The sequence below is a fragment of the Apium graveolens genome, chromosome 7 (assembly GCF_009905375.1).
Source record: "Apium graveolens cultivar Ventura chromosome 7, ASM990537v1, whole genome shotgun sequence".
Classification (NCBI taxonomy): Eukaryota; Viridiplantae; Streptophyta; class Magnoliopsida; order Apiales; family Apiaceae; genus Apium; species Apium graveolens.
In genome coordinates, this window is record NC_133653.1 from 123,855,664 (window position 1) to 123,871,729 (window position 16,066).

Genomic DNA, 16,066 nt, shown 5'->3' on the forward strand with positions numbered 1-16,066 from the left:
AATACGAACTTAATAAAATATAAGTTTCATAATTTTTAAAGATTCCCATAATTAAATATGGATTTTAGCATTTAACACACTCAGAAAATCATTTAAAAAATGAATAATTAACAAAATATTGATTTCTCAATTTTATAAAGTCCTAAAAATAATTATTGAAATTATAAAATTAGAAAACCAATTTTAAAGACAACCCAAATATTTATGGAATTAAAATTATAATAAAATCACTTTTACAAGCAAAATAAAATCATATAACTCACCAATAAATCACATAATTCCAATCCCACATATCAACAAATCATAAATAATTAAATAACAATCAGTAACCGCTGCCAAAATCAATACACAACTTTTATTTATTTACTTAAACTTTTATTACACCTCCGAGTATAAAATAATAAATAAAAATTCAAGAGTCGTTATATCTGCTCGAGAGCCTCAGCGAAAGGTATGTTGATATGAAGTTTATTGAACACCTCCAGAAACTTCTCAAACTGCTTGTCCAGCTTTTTCTTCTGCGGCCTCTTAGGAAAAGGCGGTGGAGGATAGATCTGTTTCTCCCCTGTATTACCCTCAGGCAGAGTGTGCTCAACAGTAGTCTTCTTTGGTTCCACTTCTTCATCCTGTTGCTTTGCTTCTTTCTCAGCCCCAGCTTCTTCAGTCAACTCTTGAGTTTGTACGGGATTCGCAACCTTCCCAGACCTCAAAATGATTGCCTTTACCTGCTCCTTAGCTTCCTTCTTTCCTGACACTTCAGTATCACTAGGAAATGTACAAGGTTGACGATTTAGCAAGGCATTGGCAATTTGCCCAATCTGATTTTCTAAGGTCTTGATAGAAATAGCTTGACTCTTGCACATGAGCTTCAACTCCTCTAATTCAGATTTTTCATTAGCTTGTTGTAGCTGGAATTGTTGTTTTGGTGTTTACTGCGGTTGCTGAAAACCAGGGGGTTGTACTGCTTAGCTGAAAACTACTAATAAGGTTGTTGAAGCGCATTCTGAGCGTTGCTCCAACTGAAATTAGGATGATTACGGTTGTTAGGATGATAGGTGGCTGGCACAGGTTGCTGCGATCGCTGGAAGTTGCTCACGAACTGAGCTGATTCATTAGAAATTGTGTACTGATCAGTGTCATGGGCACCAGCACAAAGCTCACAGACACTAGTGATTTGATTAACTCCATAATTAGCCAAAGTGTCCACCTTCATTGTCAAAGCCTTAAGTTGGGCTGCTATAGCAGTTGTTGCGTCCAACTCCAGAATTCCTGCTACTTTTCCCTGAGTTAGTCTCTGGGAAGGATTCTGGTACTCATTAGCATCCATCAGTTCAATAAGTTCATAAGCTTCATCGTAGCTCTTAGCCCACAAGGCTCCTCCTGATGCTGCATCAAGCATGGGTCTATAAGTAGCACCCAATCCATTATAGAAATAGTTAATAATCATCCAATCAGGAATGCCATGGTGTGGGCACTTCTTTAACATCTCCTTATATCAATTCCAAGCCTCACACAGAGATTCTCCAGTTTGTTGCGTGAACTGGGTAATAGCATTCCTGATTGCTGCAGTTTTCACCATGAGGAAGAATTTAGTGAGAAACTTTTGAGCGAAATCTTCCCAAGTGGTGATAGACCCTGCTGGTAGAGAATGTAACCAGCACTTACCTTTGTCCCTCAGAGAGAATGGGAAGAGTCGTAGCTTGATAGCATCTCTAGTCACATTATTAAACTTGAAAGTGTCGCAAATCTCGATGAAATCCCTGATGACTATGTTGGGATCTTCGGTAGGTGAACCCTTAAACTGAACTGAGTTATGTATCATCTGGATCGTGCTTGACTTGATCTCAAAAGTGTTAGCCCTGATGGCTGGTCAAATGATGCTAGACTGAATGTCATTAATCTTAGGCTTAGAATAGTACATTAAAGCCTTCGGATTTTCTGCTTGATTACCCATAGCTACTACAATTGGCTCTTCAACTTTCTCTTCTTCTTCTACCTTCTTTTCTTCCTCAAAAACTTTCCTACGAACTACCACAAGTTCTTCCTCAGCTTTATCCAGTGTTCTCTTAAGAGTACGCGAACGCGTATGCATACACCCTCGCTAGATCACCTGAAATAAAACAAAGAAACAAATAAGTCACAATGTCCGAGTCAATGAACTTTAACGACCATTGATGGAAAACACATAAACTAATAATTAACACCGCAGTCCCCGGCAGCGGCGCCAAAAACTTATAGTCGCTAAACACGCGCTAATATTACACGCAAGTATATGCGTTCGCAAGTAGTATAAAATCTTTTCTAGTTCGTTCCCATAGAGACTGTATTGGTTAACTATCTAATTTATGCACCTAAGCAACAATGTATTGTTATTATCCAATGCTAAGACGAATAACAAATTGAGATTGTTTATAATAAAGAATTACGCTAACAATTATAACTACGAGAATAAGATTGACTGGATTAATATATATGACAAACATGGGATTATAACTTCATTAAATAATTTATTCAATAGCCTTATTATCATTAACCTTAGCATGCAATGGTGATGACACTAATCAGACAACACGAAACTGATAAACGCCAACTTTCGTTGCACGAGTACCATTCTACCTAACATCTGCAAAAGAGATAGAAGCTGAATAGACACCAATTATATTGAGACCCTATATGTGTATAGAATTTGACAACATAACGGTTTGAGCACAAGTTATCTATCTTGATTACATAGGGCAAGTAAGATGGTTAAATTTACCTACAAATCATGCATAACAATACATGAACCTATGCTAGCATGGTAAGTTCTAAATCTTTAAATTCACTTTCGCTTTATTAAGAATTAACACACTTTCTTATAAGTTCGCGACGCTCACAAGACGAATACGCACAACCATAACTACGATATTATACAATCACCACACTAAGGCATCGAAACAATTTGACTAAAGAAATCCATAAATAAATCCGCTAGAACCCCACGATAACGATTAGCCCATAGTCGAACTCATCGCCAACGTGGGTTTCAATGAAAACATGGTATAGCAAACGTAGTCTTTATACGAATAAATAAACCAAAGTACAAACAAGAGTAAAGGTTCAGCAAAACAAGAAATAAGCATCCAAATTACAACTTAAAACAAAGATTCACAAGAATAAACTAGATCATCTTCGCCTTTGTTGAATTGTGCCCAAAAGGTCTCTTGTCGTCTTCTCCTTGCTTAATATCTCTGAAAAACAACCTAAGTTCTGTTTATATAGAGGTCCATGCATCCCAGGAGTCCAGCAAATTGAATTGTAGTTGAATCAGGATTTTAATATCCCGACCCAGCACGGCCGCGCACTTCACCAGCGCGGCCGCGCACTTCACCAGTGCGGCCGCGCACTTCACCAGCGCGGCCGCGCCTGCCTTCTGCCAAAAATTCTTTTCTTCTTCTTTATTCCTTGCAGCTTCGAGCCAGTCTTTCAAGCTTTTATTCTAGCTCATCCTAAACACCATATTGTGCGCGGCTGCGCCTGCCTTCTGCCAAAAATTCTTTTCTTCTTCTTTATTCCTTGCAGCTTCGAGCCAGTCTTTCAAGCTTTTATTCTAGCACATCCTAAACACCATATTAGCATCAAAACAATGCTAATTCACCTTATTCACGAAGTAAAGCCTGAAATGCAAAAACACTTGAAAACACGTTAAAACACAAATAACTTGAGTACAAATACACCAACTCAAAGCTTATTAGAGCATAAATAAGTGTCATAAATGTCACTTAACAAGATCCTCTAAATAAGCATGACAATTCCTCTTCCAATGACACGGTTTCTTGCAATAGTGACAATCACCAACATTTTGAACACTACATTTAGGCTTCAAAGCCTTGGTCGGATCAGGTTTCGGATTGGCATTAGATTTAGATCCCATATTGCTTTTTCCTTTCCATTTACCCTTTCCTTTTCAGTTCCCCTTATTCACCATCAACATGGGAGCATGGGACACCTTCTGAATGTTTGTCTCATCAGTTTTCAACATTGCCAATAATTCGGCGGGGTTCTTATCTGTAACGCCTCCAAATCCAGGGTCAAGGGATTTGGTCGTCACTATGAAACCTCAATCCAAAATAACTTGTTTAATCAATAAATAAATGCCAGCAACTCAAATATAGTATTTGTGACCCCAAACTACACCAGGATCTTTTCAGTTTACAATTCCAAAAACAAAAATTCCGAATTTATATAAATACATTTTTCACTTTCTTTTAAAACTCTTTTCAACAAATTCAAACTCAATACTAATCCCGTTAGTATAACTTCGAAAAGAAGTATACTAGGCCCAACTATAAAATACCCAACTATAATATAATATAAACAACTTTATACAATAGAACTTACACTAGTCCGCAAACCCTGGACCAACCACCTTCCAAAAGCTTCTTCTTTGCTTCCTCAAATTACGTGGCTAAACATCGCAAGCTAATCCTCACTGTAAGGTTAAATTTAAAAACAGGCAAGTATGAGCGAAAGAAATGCTCATCAAGTTCATTATTACATATATATGGTCTTTTGTTATAAAAATGACATCTGTAATAGAGCAGAATATTTAAAATCAATAATTGTTGAATCAGAAAATTTGTTAAGGAAGGTTCCTTAAATGTATTCAAAGCCCTTTTAATATTTTTGAGCGACAGTGCTTCAGCAATACTTTGAATCTCGACGAGAATAAAACTCGTAAAACAGTGTTCACGAAAATATTGTAAACAAAAATATGAAAGAGTGATTATGCAGTGAATCATAAACTTATATCCATTTTACTCGAAACCCCAATCATGATATCAAAACTTATTTTAATGTCATATCAAATTAGATATCAATACTAACTTAGATGCGCACAACATACCAGTACTGCAGTATTGATGTCAACATCTATCATATATATCAATACCACTTTTCATATTAGCAGCAATTAAATATCGACATCAATCAGAAATTGAATCAAAACTGCATTTCACTTTTTTATAAACAAAAACACTTGATAAATCATTTATTATATGATTATCAAAGACAATATAATAATTTAGATTGGAATCCTCGAACGACGGTGTATTGCCGTCGGTGATCAGCCGTGGAGCAACACCGGTATGCCGAAGCATATCCAACTAAACAAAGGGGTACCGAAGGCACACATTGTCCTAGCAAGGTATTATAAACAAGTATAATACATAGCTAACACTGGACCGCCACCACGGCCTCTTAGGCAACCATCCAATCATAAAACGTTTTATTGAAAGGGGTCATAATAATCGACACATTTATAAATTTTATTCCCCCATTCACTTGGGCGGGAATACTCGCAACAAAATAATCTTTCTAAAAATCTAAAACATATATAGATTCAGTGATTGGATAAGTAAAAACACTTAACTATTCTGAACATAAAATAACAAAAGAGTACTTGCATAAACAGTATCAATCACTTTGATATGTAAAGTATTTAACTATTCTGGAATTAGAATAGTATAGAGAAACTTGCATAATAGGATTCAAAATAAATATTACTTGAACAATAACTGAAGATATGGATACTTGTATTTGGTGTTTAGAAGTTAAGCACACTCGCAACAACACAATCATTTCAATCTGGCATCTCATGACCTTACTGTCTTTCTATTTTAATATGTTTCTCCTGCAATTGCTAGAAGCTAGATACTCGATACCATTCCATTTCACTCTTAATCCAACGACTGGTTCTTATCGTCTTGAATGATTTGCATCTATAATTAAAAGATACACTTTAATTATCTAAGCGATAATTATCCGACGAACTGCGCGTCAAAACTCTATCTTCAACCCATACGATAGCCCTCACATAAAAAAATTAGTCAAACACAATACCCTTGACCCACGTATGCACGTAATTCATATATCATATAAATACATAATTCATGTATCACATAATTTATATAACATATTACTCAGTTTGTCAAAATATTTGACTCAATAGGTTTAAAATGAAATCGAGTCGAAATATGAATTTTCGATAAATACACGACTTAGAACTGATTTGTAAAACAAGCGATCTTTCAAAACAAAAGGATTTATATCTCGAAAGTATTTTTAATAGAAGTAGAATATTTTTCTAAGTCTAACGCGTGCGTTTTGTATTAAACAGATGAACGGTTTATTTTTTATGAATAAAATAAGAATATTTCAATTAATAATAATATTATTGAATATTCAATACCTTTATATAATTTTAAAAGCGCAAAATAATTTTAGAATATTATTTGGCTCAATTATAATTCATTACACTTCATTCACCTATTTATAAATAAAATTAACTGATTAAATGAATTGCCCAATTAATTAAATGAATAAATAAGTAATCAAACCAAATTATAGATAATTAAATCAAATTATAATTTTTGAAAATAATAAGAGATAATAATTTAAAATTGAAATAGATATTCTACAAAAAGTTCGAAATAACGTCTTTGTAAAACGGACTTTTCCCGGGGTCAGAGCCCCTCAAAATTAATCCCAAACAATACAATCCAACTATACTCTTATAAAATTTATAAATTTAAAACATACAATAATTTATATTTGCACGTATAAACACACCAAAAATGAAAAATACGGTCAAAAGCGACTTTTACAACAACTTCTAAAAATTATGAAATAAATATTTATACACTAACATGTTATAATATACCCAAATACAAAAGTGAAATTTCAGAATCCTTACCCAAAATAAATTTTGATCACCCCAAGAGATTATCTAATTCCGAAAAATATCTCTAGAAAAATCCGAAATTAATAGTCATAGACATACACACGCTGAAATGCCATGTGGAGTAATCAACACCGTCAAACTCCTTTTTTATGCCCCGAAAATAAATTAAAATGGAAACTATGCCCCAATATTTTTTCCTCAAACCTTACAATATATATATATATATATATATATATATATATATCTATGTGTAGTTATCGAAACGATGATCATTTTCATATATAACAATTGAAATTTGGATGAACGGTTTGTAAAATATGAATTTTGAATATTAAAAGTATATAAATATACGGGAAGAAGATAGCATAGGAAGACAAAAGAGGGGAGGTGGGTGAAGTGGGAGGGGAGAGAGCAGGCGGGGGATGTACTAGGTGGGGGGTGTACTGGCGCGAGTGAGAGAGAGAGAGAGAGAGAAAGAAAGAGAGAGAAGGGAGAGATGAGAGAGAGGGAGCCGAGCGACTGTGCGTGTGTTTATTTGTCTGTTTTTTTTCTTTTTTTTCTCCCACTGCACTACACGTGTCTACTGAATTCCTGTGAATCAAACGCGTGTCAATTGCCCCCTGCTGCTCGGTTCTGTCCCGTTTTTGGGTTTAACGAACCTACTTACGGGTGAAAATAACCCAAAAAATTACTAAAATAATTTAAAAATTCCCAGAATAATTAAAAACTAGTAAAATAAAATATTCATAATTTTTAAAATATTTTTGAATTTAACATCAGACCCGCATTTTGTGATTTAACGAACAAATATGCGGGTAAATATAACCCGAAAATTTTCTTAAATAATTTTAAAATTCTCGAAATATTCAAAACTTAAGAAAAAATAAATTTCATAATTTTTAAAGCATCTTTGAATTTAAATTTAGACTCGCACTTAAATATAATCAAAAAATCATTTAAGGATAAATAATTGGCAAAATATTACTTTCTAAATTTTATAAATTCTTTTAAAGATAATTTAAATATTTATGAAAATAATTTTTTAATAAAATCACTTTTAAAGACAAAAACAAAACGATATGACTCCGTAATTAATAATACAAATAATCCTCAATCACAACTGAGTCACACACATTAATATTACATACAACACATAGCTGACAGAATATCCACTCAATCCATAATATTACTAAACAGACTCAAGTTACTGATATCAATAAAATGATCGACTTTTAAATAAACTTTTGAAAATAATACATTTATGTAAATATTTTCAGAATTTAACAAGGATAGATACAACACTTAAAAAGCACATTCCCATGTAATAACACGAACTCGTCAAACAAGAATAAAATATCCACCACTTTACTCCTTCCAAATCAGAAAATCACATAAACATATTAATAATAATAATAATAATAATAATTCTGAAAAATACGGGATATCACAATCTACCCCCTTAGAAGGATTCCGTCTCGGAATCAGCAGAAGAGAGCTCATCTTTTGGCCAACTTTCCAATCTTGCATACGTAACTTTTCTCAAAATTTCAAATAACACTGAAATTCTTTATACCACGCCGTTATCACGGGAGCTTCACACTGCACCATCGTTCTTTCCGATAGAATCAATTATTTATTCCCATACCATTTGACCAATTTCTCCATAGAATCACTTTTACTGATAGATAGAAAGAAGAATGGAGAGGAAGATAAAGAGAAAGAAAAAGAAAGAGAGATAGATATAAATAGAGAGAGAAGTAAAGAAATAGACTGACTTCTTTATACGCCACTGATATTTTAATTATATTGCAATCCACTATTGCTATTGGTAATCTCATCATATAGCCTTACTTTGACTTGACCAGGATAACTCAGCTCAACTTGATTGGCATACCTTCGTATATTTGAGATAATAAAATCATGAAATTTTAAAGAGAAAGAATTTCATATCATAACGGGTGTCCCACCATTCTGGTTACCAAATCTGAATTTTTGAGAAAGTATTGTTAAAATGAAAGAACTAAGAGGTCAATATGATCAAATGAACTTTGTGTTACGTGCCCAAATTAAGACACTACTAAAGGTTGCTACCCTTCTTGTAGTCACAACACACACAAATGATGGCGTCTCATCCAAATCATATCACACAGATAGGTATACCTTGTGTCCCCTATAGTTAGGGTTGTTCATCTCCGTCTGAATAAAAGAAAATAAAAGGAATTCAAAATCAAATGAATAATCAAGGGTTTCTAATAAATGACTTGTTAATGCAATCCTTGGATCAAAACTGAAAAGGATTCAAAGCTAATATTTCCTGAAGAAAAATGAAATTCAGAAAACAAGATTCTGGCATAAAATGGCTAAGTGGTGTCGTATCACTAATAAACTATCCACCATATAAGAAAGGTGGAAATTTCAATATTGCAACTTGACAGAGCTATCAAAATATGAAAAAAGACTTCATGACAGCCTCTGGCACATTACGTGATTGAAAACAGGTGTTATAAATTATATCCTCTAACAGATACCTCTTCTTGAGAGATATCAGAAGAAGTTATAGAAAGAGAAGGTATTGTCAAGGTCTTAATACTTATCTTCTATTTGAACTCTTCTGTTGATTCGCCATCCGATTCTAAACGCTTTTTTACATTCTAAGGATATCGACAATCTTCATCATCTTCGAATCGTAGTAGTCTCAGAAGATTCCACAATAGAAGTTTGCAGCTGCTAGGAGTTCTATCCATCTCAACACAACTATCACAAACAAGCACGCCTATCTTAGCTTATTCGTTGGTACTATATCCAATAGTCGAACAGGAACTCGATATGAGCTCAAGCATCCTCACATAGCTATACACACTCCTACACACTCTCGTTTCTAGTTTACTATAACCTCAGCTCTGATGCCAACCTGTAATGCCCCCAAACCCGGGGTCAGGGGATTTGGTCTTTACTATGAAACCTCAATCCAAAATAACCTGTTTGATCAGTAAATAAATGTCAGCAACTCAAATATAGTATTTGTGACCCCAAACTACACCAGGATCTTTTTAGGTTATAGTTCAAGAAACAAGAATTCCAAATTTCATAAATACATTTTTCACTTTCTTTTAAAACTCTTTTCAACAAATTCCAACTCAATACTAAACCCGCTAGTATAACTTCGAAAAGAAATATACTAGGCCCAACTATACAATACACAACTATAATATAATATAATATAAACAACTATACATAATAGAACTTACACTAGTACGCAAACCCTGGACCAACCACCTTCCAAAAGCTTCTTCTTTGCTTCCTCGAATTACGCGGCTAAACAGTGCAAGTTAATCCTCACTAGAAGGTTAAATTTGAAAACAGGAAAGTATGAGCGAAAGAAATGTTCAGCAAGTTCATTATAACATGTATATGGTCCTTTGATATAAAAATCGATATCTATAATAGAGCAGAACATTTAAAATCAATAATTGTTGAATCAGAAAATTTGTTAAGGTAGGTTCCTTAAATATATTCAAAACCCTTTTTATATTTTTGAGCGAAAGTGCTTCATCAATACTTATGAATCTCGACGAGAATAAAATTCGTAAAACAGTGTTTATCGAAAAATCATGAACAACAATATGAAAGAGTGATTATGGACTGAATCATAAACTTATATCCATTTTACTCCAAAACCCCAATCATGATATCAATACTCATTTTGATGTCATATCAAATTAGATATCAATACTAACTTAGATGCTCACAACATACCAGTATTGAAGTATTGAAGTCAACGTCAATCATATATATCAATACCACTTTTGATATTAACAACAAATTAAATAGCGACTTCAATCAAAAATTGAATCAAAACTGCATTTCACTTTTTTATAAACAAAAACACTTGATAAATCATTTATTATATGATTATCAAAAATAATATAATAATTTAGATTGGAATCCTCGAACGACGGTGTGTTGCCGCCGGTTATCAGCCGCGGAGCAACACCGGTATGCCGAAGCATATCCTGTTAGTTATATTTGATAATGTCATGACTAATATGATTTATGTTTAGTTTTCAGATCTTACTTAAACAGGACAAATCAGTACATAACTGAAATCAGCACTTATACTAAAGTCAGAACTTAAGTCATCAGTACTTAAGGTTCAGGAGATATTTATCAGAAGATAATATCAGGACTTAAAGGAAACGTTCAGATAAGGAAGGCAGCTGATTTACAGGAAGAGAAGATCGAGACAAACATAAGAAGAGATATGCATGAAGAAGGAATTCTATGAAGAATAGAATACTTGAAAGAAAAGATATCTGATTGATATATTTTAGGAAGCAGAATTATATTCCATATCAATTAGCGATTATCTTGTAACTGTGTAGTATATAAACACAGACATAGGGTTTACACTATAAGTGTTATCATTATTGAGAAGATTATTCATTATAACCCTAGCAGCACTCGTGATATTTGTTCATCACTGAGAGAAGACAGTTCCATACTGTAACAGAGTTTATTGTTTTGAATAAAGTTCGTTTTCTGTTACTTGAGTTATTAAAGTTCGATTTGATTGTGCTATACACTGTATTCACCCCCCTCTACAGTGTGTGTGACCTAACAAGTGGTATCAGAGCCTATCTGTTAACACACAAACAATTTAAGATCCAAAAACAATCATGTCTGAAGTAGAAACTCCAACTAAGCCCACCAAAACTGAAGAACCTCCAAAGACACAAATCCAAAGCCGATATGAGACGATTAGAGTTCCCATATTGAGACCATCTGAATATCCCATATGGAAGGTGAGGATGACCATGTTTCTAGAAGCTACAGATCCAGAATATCTCGATAGAATTAAGGAAGGACCTCACAAACCAACCAAGCTCGCTGTTGCAGTTGCAGGTGAAGCAGCAAAATCTGTACCAAAGGAGAAGAGTGATTACACTGCTGAAGATATCGCATCAATTGCTAAGGATGCTAAGGTACGACACTTACTGCATAGTGCCATTGATAATGTAATATCAAACAGGGTAATAAACTGCAAGACTACAAAAGAGATATGGGATGCCTTAGAAACAAGATGTTAGGGAACTGATACGATTAAGAAGAACAGGAAGATAATACTTACTCAAGAGTATGAACACTTTGACTCAAAGGCTAATGAGTCATTGACTGATTTATATGATAGATTTGTCAAACTCTTGAATGATTTGTCACTGGTTGATAAAAAGTATGATCTTGAAGACTCAAACCTTAAATACCTGTTGGCTCTTCCTGAAAGCTGGGATTTGAAGGCAACAACAATAAGAGACAACTATAATCTTGATGAAACGACTGTTGATGAAATTTATGGGATGCTCAAGACTCATGAACTTGTGATGGAAGCAAGAGGAAAGGAGGAAAGTCAAGAACAGTTGCTCTTAAGGCTGAAGAAGAATCCCCCAAGGCAGCTACCTCAAGGAAAGGCAAGGGTAAAGCTCTCTTCACTAAGTCTGATACTGAGTCATCAAGTTCTGATAGTGATGATGACTCAGAATCTGAAAGCTTGCCTGAGACGGATGCTGATGAAGAGATGATGAAGCTGTGTGCTCTTATGGTGAAAGGAATCATGAAGATTGCATACAGAAAGTTCAGGAAGGGAAAGAAGTTTTCCAGGAAAGGTGCAAGTTCTGATAAAAAGAATTTCAGAAAATCTGAGGGCAAAGGAGGAAAGTATGACATAGGAGATTATACAAATGTCAAATGCTACAACTGTGGTGAGAAAGGCCACATATCTCCTGATTGCAAGAAAGTGAAGAGTGATAAAGGCAAGGCTCTTGTCACAAAGAACAAAAGTTGGACAAACACCTCAGATTCTGAAAGTGAGGAAAATTATGCCTTGATGGCAAATGCTGATATGGCAAGTGCTGAAAGCAGTTCTGAAGCTGGTGAGTTAAAGGTACCTCAAACTACTTATGCCTTTCATACTGATGATATTAATGAGTTGAGAAGATATCTTAAAACCATGTTCATTAGCTATAGAGATCAAACTTTAACATGTGAAAGATTAACTTCTGAAAATCTTGTTTGCAAAAAGAGGAATGATTATTTAGAAAAAGAGTCAGTCTGTTAGATATAAGCCACAAAATCCTTGTTTTCATTGTGGTAGTTTATGGCATTCCATTTATACTTGTAAGGAATATCATAGTCTGTACTATGATTATTATCAAATAAAACCTTCTTTAAAGAAAGTTAGCATTGTTCCTTCTAGTGTAAGTTCTGATTCAAAGTCTGATAGTGTAAATTCTGATAAGAAAAATGTTAACATAAACTCTGATGCTAAATCCGCTGCAAATGTTAACAAACTTAATAAGGCCAAAGGATCCAAGAAAGTCTGGGTCATTAAAACTAATCATTAGTGGTCTTTGTGATTGCTGGGCAACAGGAAAAACATCCTAGTTCTGGACAGTGGATGTTCATGACATATGACTGGAAATAAAGCCCAGCTATCAGACTTTGTGGAGAAGGCTGGCCCAAGTGTGTCTTATGGAGATGGAAACATTGGAAAAACATTGGGATATGGCAATATTAATCTTGGGAATGTCATCATTAAAGAAGTAGCTCTGGTCTCAGGACTTAAACAGAATCTGCTGAGTGTTAGTCAAATCTGTGACAGAGGTTATCATGTGGATTTCTTTGAAGAACACTGTGAAGTTGTAAGTAAATCTATAGGCAAAGATGTTCTGAAAGGATACAGGCATGGTAACATCTATGATGCCAAGCTTTCAACAAGTACTGATAGTTCTGCAATCTGTCTGATGAGTAGAGCATCAATTGAAGAAAGCTGGAATTGGCACAAGAAACTCTCTCATTTAAATTTCAATAATATAAATGAACTAGTCAAGAAAGATCTTGTGAGAGGACTGCCAAAGTCAGTATTTGCTCCTGATGGCCTTTGTGATTCTTGTCAGAAGGCTAAACAAAGGAAAACCTCATTCAAGAGCAAGACTGAATCATCAATTCTTGAGCCTTATCACCTACTGCATGTTGATCTATTTGGTCCAGTAAATGTCATGTCTATTACAAAGAAGAAATCTGATATGGTCATAGTGGATAAGTTCACCAGATACACATGGGTGTATTTCTTGCACACAAAAAGTGAAACTGCATCTATTTTGATTGATCATGTCAGGCAACTGGATAAATTGGTCAAAGATTCTGTGAAAATAATAAGAAGTGATAATGGTACTGAGTTCAAGAATTTGATAATGGGAGAGTTCTGCAAAAACCATGGAATCAAGCAGGAATTTTCTGCTCCTGGAACTCCACAGCAAAATGGAGTTGTTGAAAGAAGGAATAGAACTCTCATTGAAGCTGCACGTACAATGCTTGATGAAGCAAAGCTTCCAACCTATTTCTGGGCTGAAGTTGTGCAAACTGCTTGTTTTACTCAGAATGCAACACTAATTAACAAGCATGGAAAGACACCATATGAGATGGTGAAGAAAAAGAAGCCAAATCTGAACTATTTTCACGTATTTGGATGCAAGTGTTTTGTTCATAAGACTCATCCTGAACAGCTATCCAAATTTGATCTAAAAGCTGATGAAGGAATCTTTGTTGGATATCCACTTTCCACAAAAGCCTTCAGAGTCTATAACTTGAGAACAAGAGTGGTCATGGAATCTATCAATGTCTCTTTTGATGATAAGAAGATTACTGGACTTGAAGATTTCAATTATCATGATCAGCTGAGATTTGAAAATGAAGACTTAAATTCTGATACTGAAAATCCTGACAGTCTAAATCATGATACTGCAAACTCTGATTTATTAAACTCTGATGTTATTGAAACTGTGATGACTACGCCAAAGGAAGATGCACCTATGCAGGGGGAGCATACTCAAGATACAACCACATCTCAAGAAGCATCAGAACATACATCTGGCTCTTCAAGTTCTGATTCATCAAGTTCTGATAAGCCAAGTTCTGATAATTCCAAAAACTTAAATTCTGAAGAATCCAACTCAGAGAACATAGTTTCAGGGGGAGCATCAGAAAATGTTGATGAAGATAGCATGGATCATGGGGGAGCATCCAGTCCTAGAGAAAACCTTCCATCTGCAAGAAAGTGGACTAAATCACATACACCTGACTTAAAAATTGGAAATCCTGATGCAGGTGTCAGAACTAGAACAGCTACTTCAAGTGAATGTCTTTACAATTCTTTTCTTTCTCAGACTGAACCAAAGAAAGTGGAAGAAGCTCTTCAAGATGCTGATTGGGTGCAAGCAATGCAGGAAGAGTTAAATGAATTTGAAAGAAACAAAATATGCATCCTAGTGCCAAGACCAAAGAACAGATCTGTTGTTGGTACAAAGTGGGTATTCAGAAATAAAACTGATAGTGATGGCATAATTACAAGAAATAAGGCAAGGTTGGTTGCAAAAGAATATTCTCAATAGGAGGGAATTGACTATAATGAAATATTTGCACCAGTTGCTAGATTGGAAGCCATAAGGATATTTTTGGCTTATGCTGCTCACAAAAAGTATACTGTCTTTCAAATGGATGTGAAAAGTTCTTTTCTCAATGGAGAATTGAAGGAGGAAGTATATGTTGAACAACCTCCAGGCTTTGTAGATCCCAAATATCCTAATCATGTCTACAGGCTTGATAAAGCACTTTATGGCCTTAAGCAAGCTCCAATAACATGGTATGAGACTTTAGCTCAGTTTCTTCTGGAAAGTGGATTTAACAGAGGAACTATAGACAAAACATTGTTCTACCTCAACCATGGAACAGACTTCTGGTCCAGATATATATTGATGATATCATCTTTGGTTCTACAAATGACAGACTTTGCAAGAAGTTTGTCAAACTGATACAGTCAAGATATCAAATGAGTATGATGGGGGAACTTAGCTATTTTCTGGGCCTTCAAGTCAAGCAGAATGAAGAAGGCACTTTTATTTGTCAAACCAAGTACACCAGAAATTTGCTGAAGAAATTTGGAATGCAAGATTATTCAAGTGCATCCACTCCCATGGCCACTGCAAAAAAACTAGATAAGGATACTGGTAAATCAGTAGATATTACTGATTACAGAGGTATGATTGGCTCTCTACTATATCTAACTGCTAGTAGACCTGATATCATGTATGTTACCTGTCTTTGTGCAAGATTTCAAGCAGATCCAAGAGAACCTCACTTAACAGCTGTCAAAAGAATTTTCAAGTATCTTAAGGGAACAGCTGATCTGGGATTGTGGTATCCCAGAGAATCAGATTTTAAACTAATAGGTTACTCAGATGCAGATTTTGCAGGTTGCAAAATTGACAGGAAAAGTACAAGTGGAAGCTGCCA

General features: G+C 34.7%; 1 non-coding gene across 1 annotated transcript; it reads left to right on the forward strand.

Annotated features, from left to right (window-relative positions):
• The first annotated feature begins 1,457 nt into the window (after positions 1-1,457).
• On the forward strand, positions 1,458-1,564 carry LOC141676111 (small nucleolar RNA R71). Its single transcript, XR_012556718.1, has one exon. It is a non-coding gene; the product is annotated as a small nucleolar RNA R71 (small nucleolar RNA).
• The last annotated feature ends 14,502 nt before the right edge of the window (positions 1,565-16,066 follow it).